Here is a 13,747-nt window from a genome sequence, read left to right on the forward strand (position 1 = left end):
CCTACCTTTGCAACTTACCTTAAACATATGCATTTCCCCCCCTTGCTTTTAGCTGACGCCATGTCGAGGGCAGACAGCAAGGACTTTGCTTCAGCCCTGCCGTCACCCTTTGCAAGCTCAGCAAGCAACGGCTTACAGTCTCACAAGAGCTTGGACCGTTAAAAAAAAAAAAAAAACAAGTTCATAGCAGAACGATGTCGCAGGAGTAATTCCTACCCTGCCGCAGCCAGGAAACCAAGCTTTTAGGCTACTGTTTCCACCACCAGTGGCAGCCCTTCCAGGCACCACTTCAGTCTATCTTCTTTGCGACTACTCAGCTGCACTCCTGGGTGACCACACTGTCAACAGCAGTCACCGAAGTCCAAACAGAGTGACAGCCCTGGAGGTACACCTAGCCATGCCCCTACAAGCTCCAGTCACCACCGTCATTCCCGTACCTTCACTTATAGGTACGCCCAACATCTGCACCACTGTCTTCCCTGCACACCTTGTCCTAGCAGGGCATCAAGGAGGACATCTTGGACAACAATGAAGTTAACTTAGCATCCCTCCTCATAGCAGTACACAACTTGGCCTTGAACAAGTCATATTTGTGGGGAGACATCTCCGTCATCCTGAAGGCCAGAGACCCTTTACTTAATCACAAGCTCACTGTCACAGAGTTTGTGCTAGCCTTGGGGACAGTCAGAGACTTGCTATGCAGGGCAACCCCAACAGGAGGGTAGAATTGGACCCGTATCTGCATGCAGCATTGGATCTAGGTCACAAGTACGCAGGGTGCTCATCTTTTGACTATCACCACTCATTTTCAGCCAAGGCAGCAGCCAGACTCAAGGTGATCCTTTATCTCCCACCTTTTGGTGTTTCTCTCCCAGGTACAAGACCCTGACTAAATCCTTAAATTAGATGTGCCAGCAATAGCCCATGGGAGACGAATTTCTCACAAATTGGAATGGCATGCCAATGTTCATTCCCTCAACATCTCCCTCTTCACCTCAGGTAGTCATGGACACCACATCCTCCACAGGTCCTCGCCTCAATTTTTGGCTATCTTGGGTTTACAGGGCCATGGCCGTCAGACATCCTTTTGATTCCTGGGTTCAGTTAGTCCTCCTCTTTGTTCGACCTCTACCCCATTGTCGCAGCAGCTCAAGTCTGGTGCAACAACTGGGCAGGACAAACAGTGACGTTTGCCACAGACAACCAAGCCACAGCCAGTATTATAAATAAAGGAGGTCCAAGTCGCTGGCCATCATGGCCTTCCTGCGCAGGCTGGTGCCACTATCCCCACAGCACCAATCTAACTTCCTCTGCGTCTACATCCCAGACAAATGCAATAATCTGGCCGACGCACTACCCGTTAACTTTGCTTCATTATTTTTGCAGGAACCTGGAACCGACCAGACCACGTCTCTTATCCCACATTGGTCGTAGCTAACCTCGGATTCAAACAACACTTTTACGACGCTACCTGCCTTATTTATCTATCATTATCTCACAACACCCTGAAGGCCTACCGTACAGCCTAGAAGATCTATGACAGGTTACTAGCCTCAAACCCCAGGGCAATACCAGGAGATATCCATCACATCCTGGCCTTCATATCATGCCACCACACACAGTTGGCATTGTCACACAATATCATTAGACTCCACTTAGCTGACATCCAGTATTTCATCCCCTTATGAGATCCTAACAAACCGTCTTGTTTGCCGCCCATACGGTCAAGACCATGTTGTGTGGTATTCACAGGCAATGACCCCAAATCAGTATCAAACGGCTACCCGTCACCAGTGCTATATTCCAAGACGTGTCTTTCATCCTGTCACATTCCCCTTTTGGTTAATTTCAGCCTGGTCGTTCAAGCAGCCATCTACCTGGCTTTCTATGGCTTCTTACTCCCCAGTGAATTCAGTCACCATCCCAGTTGTAAGGTGTTACGTAGATGCCACCAGACTTACTTCATCTTGCACTGCAGGGTGTCCAAAACACAACAGTCCGGTCCAGAGGTTGATATCAAACCTTTCCAAACTCTCAAAACCTGGTGCCCCATGTCCATTCTAGATCAGTTATTAGCTCACCTTTCTGATCCCTCGCAGGACAGCCCATTACTACCGTTCCCGATTAGTACCCTAAGCAGCAACCAGTTCATTAGTCACGTCAGGATCCTTTTGAGCAAATTAGGCCTTGACCCTGGCCATTTTATTGGACATTCTTTCGCATTGGAGCAGCATCAGCAGCCTTATGAAACGGGGTCTCAGACCACGTGATCAAAAGATGGGCAGGTGGGGAATCCACCTGCTTTACTCAATACATCCCCAGTCTACAAGTGGAAATGTCATGAGCCTTCAGCAACCTTGCCCTGTAGTGTCTTATTGTACATAAATTAATAATTACCTCCCTAACCAAGTCTTTTGCACCCTTCTCTTGGCATATCACCCAGCAGACCAGGGATCACCGCCCAGCTCACTAGGGCTTACCTTACAGCAGGCCAGGGCACGCTTCAGGTCTATTTTATGTTGTTAGTCTTGTGACGTGTTTATGTGTTCTTTCATATCTCTTAGAGCGGAGGGCTCCGACCATAATATATATATATATATATATATATATATATATATATATATATATATATATATATATATATATATATATATATATATATATTAGGCTGTTTATTCTGCTTTTACTGTGGACCATAATTAATATCAATAAAAAAAGACGGTAGACTATAAAAACATCCTTTCTGCACTTGGTCAGGGGCCATATCAATTTTTAATCAGAACAATGAATGCTATCTTTACAAAACGTATTTTTATTTTAAATGGGTTTTCAAATTTGATATCAGATACATGTTTCAGTCAAGGCTTTATTTGTCAGAAATAAATCTCATACATACATATTGACCAGCATGCTACATGGGGTGTTTGGCTGTTCTGCAATATGTAGATAAAGCCTAAAACAACAATCTATTTACCATTCAATGAATTATCATCATCACAACATGCTATTCTCACACTCTTTACATTTACAAAATCTAATGCTCATGTATATCAAAGTTTAGGAAATTACTATATTCCATATACAAAATAACAAAACAGGAGGCATAATTGAAAATTATAATCAACTACAATGAATATAAAACCGTCAAACAATATGACAAACATATTGGTTCATGTACCGTCCTAATGGCTATTTAATAAACACTATTAATCTAATTGTTTACAAAAATTCACTATAGTGAATTATATTACAAACACATAAAGTGGCAGGGTTATGTACTATGTTTACTATAGGCTTGAGATTTCTTAAATGCTTAGTACTTATAGTTAATGCTTATATATATTAACCCTTTCCCGCCGAGCGTACGCACATCTGCGTACTCGGCTTCCGGGGGTTATACCGGGATGATGCCCGCACCTGCAGGCATCATCCTGGTACCGATTTTTACAGCAGGCGATTGGCTATCCAGGCATAACAACCGATGCGGCTAAAAGCCGCTCGGCTGTTATGCCGGAGGAGCGGGAGGGGACGCCCCCCCCTCCCGCCGCCTCTCGCCGCTGTTACCGGTGCTCCCGCTCGATCGGGAGCACCGATTAAAGATCCGTCGGCTCTGGCTGCTGGGGAGGAACTGGAACGAAGCCGTAATCGGCTTCGTTCCAGTCTCCTCATCGTAAACACGGAAGCGACGTCATGACGTCACTTCCCGTTTACTCGGCTGCCAATGGCGCCGGTTTTAAAAAAATATCCGGTATTCAGAATCGCCGTTTTCGGCGATCTGAATACACTGAAGTGTAAAGGAGGGGTGGGGGGTCTTTTAGACCCCCGATCCCTCCATAAAGAGTACCTGTCACCACCTATTACTGTCACAAGGGATGTTTACATTCCTTGTGACAGCAATAAAAGTGATCAAATTTTTTATTTATTTTTTTAAACAATTTAGTCATTTAAAAATAAATAAAATAAATAAAAAAATAAAAAAAAAATTTTCAAAGCGCCCGCCGTCCCCGCGAGCTCGCGAAGCAAAGAAAACGCATGCGGAAGTCGCGCCCGCGTACGTAAACGGTGTTCAAGTCACACATGTGAGGTATCGCCGCGATCGTCAGAGCGAGAGCAATAATTCTAGCAGTAGACCTCCTCTGTAACGCTAACCTGGTAACCGTAAAAAATGTTTAAAGCGTCGCCTATTGAGATTTTTAGGTACCGTACTTTGTCGTCAATCTACAAGTGCGCGCAATTATAAAGTGTGACATGTTTGGTATCTATTTACTCGGCGTAACATTATCTTTCACATTTCGCAAAAAAATTGGGCTAATTTTACTGTTTTGTTTTTTTTTTATTCATGAAAGTGTCCCTTTTCCCAAAAAGTTGCGTTTAAAACACCACTGCGCAAATACCGTGTGACATAAAATATTGCAACAATCGCCGTTTTATTCTCTAGAGCCTCTGCTAAAAAAATATATATAATGTTTGGGGGTTCCAAGTAATTTTCTAGCAAAAAATATGGATTTTAACTTGTAAACACCAAATTCCAAAAATAGGCTTAGTCATGAAAGGGTTAAAGAGAAGTTACAACTCTGACTATAAAATCTGCTTGGGTGGTTTACAATACATGATCAAAACCTTTAGGTGCAGATTTTACTTGACTATTTTTATTCAGAAAAGTGCAAAAACACCATATATTACTAAATAGGTAAATACAGTCAATGATATAATATACTTTTTAAATAATTATTATATATTCAAACACAATGGGCTTTAAATCTTCAGTACAGACTAAGCACCACCTAAATTCTTATTTGTAGACCTCGCGCTTCCTCCAATTCATGGTCACTTATGGGTTTTCCTCCTCTCTCAGCCTCCAAAACTGTATTTTTTTTCAGTCATCCTTCCCATGATTCCTCTGCTTCTTTTCTACTTCTGAGAGTGGAACAACACAAAGAGAGCATTTGTGTAGAAGGGGTGAAGTTCTCATAACAACTGAGCAAACCAGAAAGCAATAAAGCACAGGGACTGGAACAGGATCTGATTTGGGTATTGGTATAGGGCAGTGATGGCGAACCTTGGCACCCCAGATGTTTTGGAACTACATTTCCCATGATGCTCATGCACTCTGCAGTGTAGTTGAGCATCATGGGAAATGTAGTTCCAAAACATCTGGGGTGCCAAGGTTCGCCATCACTGGTATAGGGGGTTAAGAAATAACCACTAGCAGCAGTTATTTGGCGCAATGCAGTCATCTCATGAATTACTGTCTTTCACTTTTAATATTTATTTTCTGTATATTATGAACTAAAAATTCAAAACATTGGGCTTAGCAGATGCGTGAAGAATATGTGTGAAGTGATTGCAGTTTGAAGGAGAGGTTTGGAGGAAAAATTATAAAGCTTAGTAAGAGAGGCGAAGAATATGAGAGGTATATTCTAAAATGGACATGGCACAGGAACACAGAAACATTGCATCTACAAAAAAAAGAAAAAAAATATACTATTAAATCAGAAATACATGGGCAGTGTTCAACCATTTGAAGACCTAGTCTTTTCTGGCACTTTTTGTTTACAAGTAGTTTAAATAAGTCATGAATTAAAAATGTATCAAAATATGTACCAAATTTTTTTCTATAATATGAAAGATAATGTTAGATACCTAACATGTCATGCTTTAAAATTGAGTATGCTTGTGAAATGGTGAAAAATGATGGTACTTCAAAATCTCCATAGGCGATGCTTTAAATGCCTTTACAGGTTACCTGTTTAGAGTTACAGATGAGGTCTAGCACTAGAATTATTTTTCTCTTTGCTAACATTTGCGAAATACCTCACATGTGTGGTGCAAATACTATTTACATATGTGTGCATGACTTACGTATGCATTTGCTCGGAGGGATAGGGGAGCTTATATATTTTTTATTTTTACTCTGTCCCTTTATTTTTTTTAAATCACAAGGAATTACAGGGAATGTAAACCCTTGTAATTGAAATAAGGATGACAGATCCTCTTTATGAAGAGAGATCTGGGGACAAAAAGACCCCAAATCTCTCCTTTAGCTTTAAAAGCAAAAGATCAATAAAACATTTTTTCTGATCTTTTGCTTCAAAAAAAAAAAAAAAGTTAACTTTCACCCTGGACTGGAAGTGACATCATGGCTTCGCTCTGGTCCTCCAAGGCCATAGAGGCGATCAAAGACTATGTAGTCTTTGATCACCTCTGTGACTAGCCAGCCGCACCATCGGATCATTTCTCAGGCAAACGCTGGGAAATGGTAAGCCTGAGAAGCATCGGCAAAAAAAATAATACCGGGTTATGGCTGATATCTTCCTCCATAATCTCAGTAAACCACTTACAAACCACAATTTATGAATACGGCCGGTAAGTGGTTAATGTATAACATTTCAAACAATGTCTTCATAGTAAAAATAATAATATAGATAGCAGTTCTTGGCACTGGCGGTGTGGTGTGATATCATTTGGCATGGAAATATGAGGAATTCTCATGGCATCTCGTTTGCTGTTTGGCATTCAGTGTAGTTTGAGGATATCCAATTCAATTTTTTTAAGTGGTTGTAAACCCTTATATATACCCACTGTAGTGACTCGCCTCAGGTAATACACAAAAATAGAATAAGTTGTACCAGTTTATTTGCAGCTCTTTTTTCTCTTCAGCTGTCTAAAGTGCACAGTTTACACAGGAGGCAGGGATCCATTTGAAGACCTAGTCTTCAAGTTGGGTATAATCTGAGACCTGAGCAGATGGAATGGACACACCTCCTCTACACAGTCTCATGCACAGTTGAGACTGTCAATCGCCTGCTGTATGCTGGAGGGGAGGCCGAGCTGTACCCCAGTGTTGCTTGGTGTTGGCATAAACTTTTTAGAAGTGATTCATTTGCACTTGGAAGTGCAGTCGCTCTAAATCTAAGGGGTAGATCTGAAATGAGGGGAAGCTCTGCTGATTTTATCATCCAATCATGTGCAAGCTAAAATGCTGTTTTTTACTTTCCTTGCATGTCCCCCTCGGATCTACAGTGACTTTACTTCCAAGTGCACTTGCAGTGCAAAGTGGATTTTCCTTTAGTAAATAACCCCCCATATGTCACTGGCAAGATAGTGATGCCTTGCTCACCCAGCAAGTGAGAGAGAGAGACACTTGCACCCTTGCTGTGCCCTGCATACTGATCCTTTGGTTGGTGAGTTCTCATAAGCATCAGAAATGCAAGTGTGACTTCAAATTAAGTACAGTATATCAAAACCACGTACAAAAATATAATACTGTATATTGCAGTTTAACGGTCATTGGATGTGGTGGCTGAATGTGTAGTATTTCATTAGGCTAAGTACATTTTCTAAAAGTACAGTTAAATTTTCTGTTGCTACAGTTAGAAATCTTGCATCATTGTAACCCCCTTCTGTAAACTTAACTTAAATCTTGAACAATGTTAACAGCCTGTCCAGCTATCTTCTGTGAACTACAAAACAGCTTCCCTCTATGCAATGGAGATAAGGAGAAGGGGAGGGGTTTTCATCCAAATAAGGAGAGCAGCCTAGCGTGACAATGCTGCTCCTCCACAGATATGGTACAGTGAGTAACAGTTGTCAATCTAGCACAGGAAGTGTGTCAATGGTGGGATTACAATTAAAGATAAAAGATTTTCAGATTCAGATACACTTTAATGCATAGATTAAGGTTTAATATTTAAGGCATTAGTATTATATTACTAGGTATTAAGGGTTCCGGCGGGGTGAAGGTTAAGCCTTGGGGGATAATTAACAGTTAGGGGCTCTTCAACATAGGAACAGTTAGGTGAACAACACGATTTATATATGTGCTTAGTGTTAAGAGCTCAATACTAACAACTGCTGGCACTGAGAAGGAATGCACAGTAGTATTTAGTAGCCATTAAAATATACATATTACTTTAAGTATGTGGCAAAATAATAGGAATGCAATAACCACATACATTTAGATGTAATAAAAGCAGCCAGGGTGATCAAAACAGGTACATTTCAACATTCCTTTATATTTCCTGGTTCAGCCCATCACTGTGATGTGCATTATGCCCTAATCGGCCAAAAGGCAAACAAGGGTAATAAGGCCAGCTTAAAGTTGAGCCAGGAATTGTTGATTCGTTTTTGAATTTGCCTATTTGAACACTCCTGAATTCAGGCTTTCCAAGGTACTCAAAAAAGGCATGGTCCATTATTTCCAACCATCCCTTTAGAACATATTTAAAAGCAGTGTTAATTTTAGTCTTAGGACTAAAATGGCATTTTAATTTTAGTCCCATTTTTAGTCTTCTGCAATTATTTTAGTTTTAGTCGTATTTAGTCGACTAAATCTCCAGTACATTTTAGTCAACTAAAATGTCCTACGTTTTAGACTACTAAAATCTCCAGTACATTTCAGTAATTGCAATTTTTAGTCATAGTCTTTTGACTAAAATGGCTTTTTAGTTTTAGTCTCATTTTAGTCTTTTGACTAAAATGCCTTTTAGTTTTAGTCTATTTTAATCATCTCAATTGTTTTAGTTTTAGTCATATTTTAGTTGACTAAAATAGTATTCATTTAGTGAACTAAAATGTTTTAGTCATTTTAGTCAACTAAAATGCTTTAGTTTTAGTCGACTAAATTGAGACCGTTTAAAAGATTATAATTGCACTTTAACTCTTTATTTGCAGTAGATGATTTCTGCTAATACCCCCAAAAAAACACTCACTTTTTGTCTAGAATGAATTAATGGAACTGGATTGCTGAATTAAATATTTTATGAAAATGTTGCAGCACATGACGATCAGGGACAGAATGTACTAATTCAGTATTTGTGTTTTTTTATGCTCATACATTTTTTGCTTGCTTTAGTCCAACTAAATCGGTGAACATCTCACCTCATAGATTTAAGAGAAGTGACCTGCCGCAGTACCAAGTAACAATGGCATGCTTCCATCCCGGGTAAATTGTATAAAAAAAGGAGGGCAAGTGGGACATTAAATGAAGCATGTCAATTGAAAATAAAAATAATAAATACATGTGAGTAGATGAAATGATTTAGATTTAATTTATAATCAATAACCCCTAGGGGTAGTCCATGATCTGAATGCATACAATGGTAATACAGTAATATAAATATAGATATAAAATTCATATATTTTCATTATATTAATCAGAAAATCTGGAGTATAGACAAATCAATGGACATACATGGATGCAGTTCATGTCAGAAATACATAAATCAAAATCATAAAATCACATGAATGAGCACAAACTCTATAGGACAAAATTGATATTATCAAGGATTAAAATAAGCTTAATTGGGCATCCTTAGTTTGAGAAACTGACGCGTTTCTTGGCTTCTTGTCAGTCATCAGGGGTGGGATGCATGTTTTTACTAAAAAAGCAAATAAATATGACAAATATTAATATATGCGGAACCTCAGTTAAATAGAGAGAGTATCGAATTGATCCACTTAATTGATAAAATGACTTACAATATAGCCCAAAAATTGGGCAGAACTTGCAGCAATGGGAACTGTTAAGCCCCATACACACTATCAGATTTTCTGCTGATTTTTTCCTTCAGATTTACCAAAACCATGTAGTGCAAGGGCCTGCCTGATTGCAGACAAATTTAAACTCCTAAGGTTTGACCTCATATTATATGGTTTTGGTAAATCTGAAGGAAAAACTCAGCAGAAAATCTGATAGTGTGTATGGGGCATAAGAGCTGAGATATAACCGTCTCATCCGGGGTTGTCTCACCTCATAGTTGCACAACTGGTTTGTGCTTCTGGGAACATAAATGAAGCAATGAAAGGATGAAGAATCTACTTTCTTGTACTATTTTATCAATATCAGTAGTAGAAGAAATGACAAGGCATGAATAGAAAAGGTTTACTATAGAAATAGATTTGCATTAGGGGCCACTGGTGTGGACTCACTTATGCACAATCCTTTTATCTTTAATAAATATATTCATTTCAAGCACTGGTCTGACAACACCAGTTCCCAGTGCATTCATATAAAATTATGGACACGATTGCTAACAGTTTGTTCTTTACAGAAAAAAAAGTGTTCTAAGTAAATGCACTGGCTCTAGCAATAAATCAGATTCCAACTACCATTTTCCTAGTGCCAATTATAATACAAAATTGTTTAGGCAACAATAACTCCTTTCCTATTGGTCATTAGTCTGTGTTTTGCTAATACACATTCCTGTTGATAGAGTGCAGCATACGAAATGACAGATTTTTTAATTGATAATGAAACATGCATATTTTGGTTTTGAATAAAAAGCATTACCAAAGGGCTGAAGTATCTTTTTCTTATACACTACGCATCAAAGCAACAAATAGAGAATAAAAGAATCAAAATATGCTATTTACTTTGTGGTATTCTTCCTCAGTTTTCCTCAAAATCTCTAGTAAACAAGAATTAAATTAAAAGCAAAAGGCTGAATTAGAAACAGAAAATTCTCTTTACTGATTGCTAAAGATTGTGATTTTTTAGGAGAGCTTTAAATGTCCCTACATCTTCCCATAAAGATTTGATTATGCACAGCAACAACACATTCTGTGAACAACTGTATAACATCATTTTATGTTACAAAAAAAAAAAAGCTCTTTCTAAAATTTAAATAAAATCACAAAATTAAAAACATAATAAACAACATCAAAATCCAGCATGTTGCAATTAGCAATTTAGCCCGTAAAGAATGATGACCAGAGCTTCAAGCAAAAGGTTCAATTTATCAAATTGCTAATCTTGATGAAAGTACAATTTTTGGGTCGGGAAAAAAAAAATTGGTGGCTTCTTAAGGTATGGTTATCAAAGTTGTTCCAATCAATGCTCCACTTAGAGAATGACAAATCAGCAGTGCCGTGTTCCTGTGTATAATGAGATTATGTTTCATGTCTGTGATAGACTTGACTTTCACACCATGGAGCACATTGAACTCACCTGATGACAGACTGTCAGGACTAAAATAGAATGCTGTTATCTTTAACTCCATCCTCTGTGGAATGTTCTCTTTCACATTCATTTCACCCTCTGTACCAGTAGGACAATTTCCCACAGGCTAAGGTGGCTGCTGTTACTGGCATTCTACTGACTTCCTCAAATATGCAGAATATTATGGACCAAGAATTTTGACATTGTATTCAATATGTTAGAATTAAAGCTAGCTTTAGTATTTTGGGGAGGGGAGATACAGCAGCAAATATATTAGTTATGTGTAATAGTGTATATCTCATTACTTGTCCTGCTGTGCCTCCTAATACTGTCCTGAACAGCTATTTTTCTGTAAAGTTAACAGCAGTGCTACTGCTGAGAGAAGTTGTGCCATCACCACCATTCACAGTTCTTCTTCAACAGTATTCTCTGTTCTATCATTGCATGTTCCCCCTTGCCCATTCACAAAACACAATGCCTTGAGGGCTAATAGTAGGAGTTTTGTGAATGGCAGAGAGGGCAGAAGGGGTTGGGCGAGCGGGTCAACTTTTCTCAACATAAATGACTGTTGTTAACCTTTAGAATGCTCAGAACAGTATACGGTAGCCATGAGGGGGACACAGTAGAAAATATTTTTTTACCAGAAGCAGCTGTTTTCAGGTAATTGGATGCATACCATTTCATGTAACTAATATTTTTAAGTGCTAAATCCCCCCAAAAATAAAAATACCAAAGTTCATCTTTAAATATCAAGGCAAGAATGTCTACTGTATAGCAGCTGCAAAAAAAAAAAAAAATCGAAATTACTGTAGTTATCTGTGTTCTCTCAAGGCACTCTAGAAAACAAGAAAATGAATGGGTTTGACTGCTTGGGCTATGCAAGAGTCACTAAGTTAAAGTCCTAACTACATTAAATTTACCTTAAACTGAAAGTGGTTCTAAATTCAAAAGGTGTTTTACCTTATAGCGTTTGTTACCTAAACACTTTATATTCTTGATATGTGCCTGTTGTACCATGTACTTGTATGAGAAAGTATCATGTTCTCTTTGTATTGCTTCCTTTATGTAAAATCCCTATTAAAAACTGACCACACTAAGCAGGAGAACACACCAAGGTCAATTCTCTAGCTCTGCTGGGATCTCAATGTCTTCTTCTCCAATGATCAGACTTGTCCTGACATGCCCCCACTGCACAGCTATTCACTCAGAAGTGTGTCACTGCTTTTCCTCCCCCAGCTCTTATGCAGCGGGAATGGTATCATAAAAAGAGGGAAAAAAGGTATTTATAATTTTTTTCATATCTAAACAAAAAATGTTTTGCCTTTCATTTTTATTTTAAACTGACTGGATTGTTTTACAAGGTGATCACTTTAAGGCCCCTGCATGTAACGCATTCTCTGCATTAAGGCAAAAAAAACTCCACTACCTGTTCCCCCATCCCGAAACATTTATCTGTCTTCTCTCATGCTCCAGTACTGTCCCTGGTTGCAGCAGTGCTGCACTCTCTTCTTGAATTCAAAGGATACACTGAGAGCAGTGGGAGCTGTTGGCTGCTTCTGCTGTCAGAAAAATCCTGTGAGAAGGTAACAGAGGACATGGCCGAGCCGGTCTCAGAAGTGTGCCAGCATGGGTGCCCAGATAGCATCAGGGTGGGACTCTAGAAGAGGTGGTAAGGGACTGCTCTGTGCAATTTTGTTGTACAGAGAAGGTATGCATATCCCCTCTTTTTACTTTAGGAAAAAAATACCTTAAGACCCCTTTCACACCAGGGCGTTTTGCAGGCGCTATAGCGTTAGAAATAGCGCCTGCAATCCGCCCTAAAGAAGCTGCACCATTGTATGTAGTGTGAAAGCCTGAGGGCTTTCACACTACAGCGGTGCGCTGGCAGGACGTCAGAAAAAAGTCCTGCCAGCAGCTTCTTTGGAGCGGTAATGGTGCGGTGTGTTTACCGCTCCTCCACCGCTGCTCCCCATTGAAATCAATGGGGTAGCGCTGTAATACTGCTGGCATACCGCTGGCAAAACGCCGCTATTGCGGTGTATTACCGGAGGTTTTAACCCTTTCGCGGCCGCTAGCGGGGGGGGTAAAAGCCCCCCGCTAGCGGCCGAAATGCGCCGCAAATCCGGTGGTAAAACGCCGCTAAAAATGGCGGCGTTTTACCGCCAAAGCAATGGGCGGTGTGGTGTGAAAGGGGTCTTAGAATCACTTGAACCTGTGGCTAAGTTACAGACATTCAACACACAACAATGTGAGGTAATTAGTCCTCAACCACGCTATAACCAAATGACAACTGCGGACGGCTAATTTTGGGAGGCCATCATATGATGGCCTCTCATGATCACACCCGCCGTGCACCCTCTGCGGGACACGGGTAAAGAGAAAATCAGCGGCACTGTGTTCAATCACAGCTGATCACGGATGTAAATAGAAGCCGGCTATCGGCACTCCTTTCCTCATGTGGATAGCATGAGGAGAGGAGAAGAGAGCCAATAACCGGCTTCTCTAAAAGGCATGTGTACACCCTGATGATCACTGCAGTCCCAACAGTGCCCCTCAGTGCTGCCTATCAGTGCCACCTCATTAGTGCCCACCAGTGCGGCCTCATCAGTGCCCACCAGTGCGGCCTCATCAGTGCCCACCAGGGCCGCCTCATCAGTGCCGCCTCATCAGCGCACATCAGTGAAGGAGAAAATCACCTATTTGCAACATTTTATAACAAACAATGAAAACTTTATTTTTTTATTCAAAATGTTTTTTTTTCTTTGTTTAGCAAAAAAAAAAAAAAAAAAAAAAAAAAAACAGTAGTGA

This window comes from Lithobates pipiens, unplaced genomic scaffold (genome assembly GCF_037356315.1).
Source record: "Lithobates pipiens isolate NorthernLeopardFrog02 unplaced genomic scaffold, aLitPip1_a1.2 Scaffold_16, whole genome shotgun sequence".
Taxonomy (NCBI): domain Eukaryota; kingdom Metazoa; phylum Chordata; class Amphibia; order Anura; family Ranidae; genus Lithobates; species Lithobates pipiens.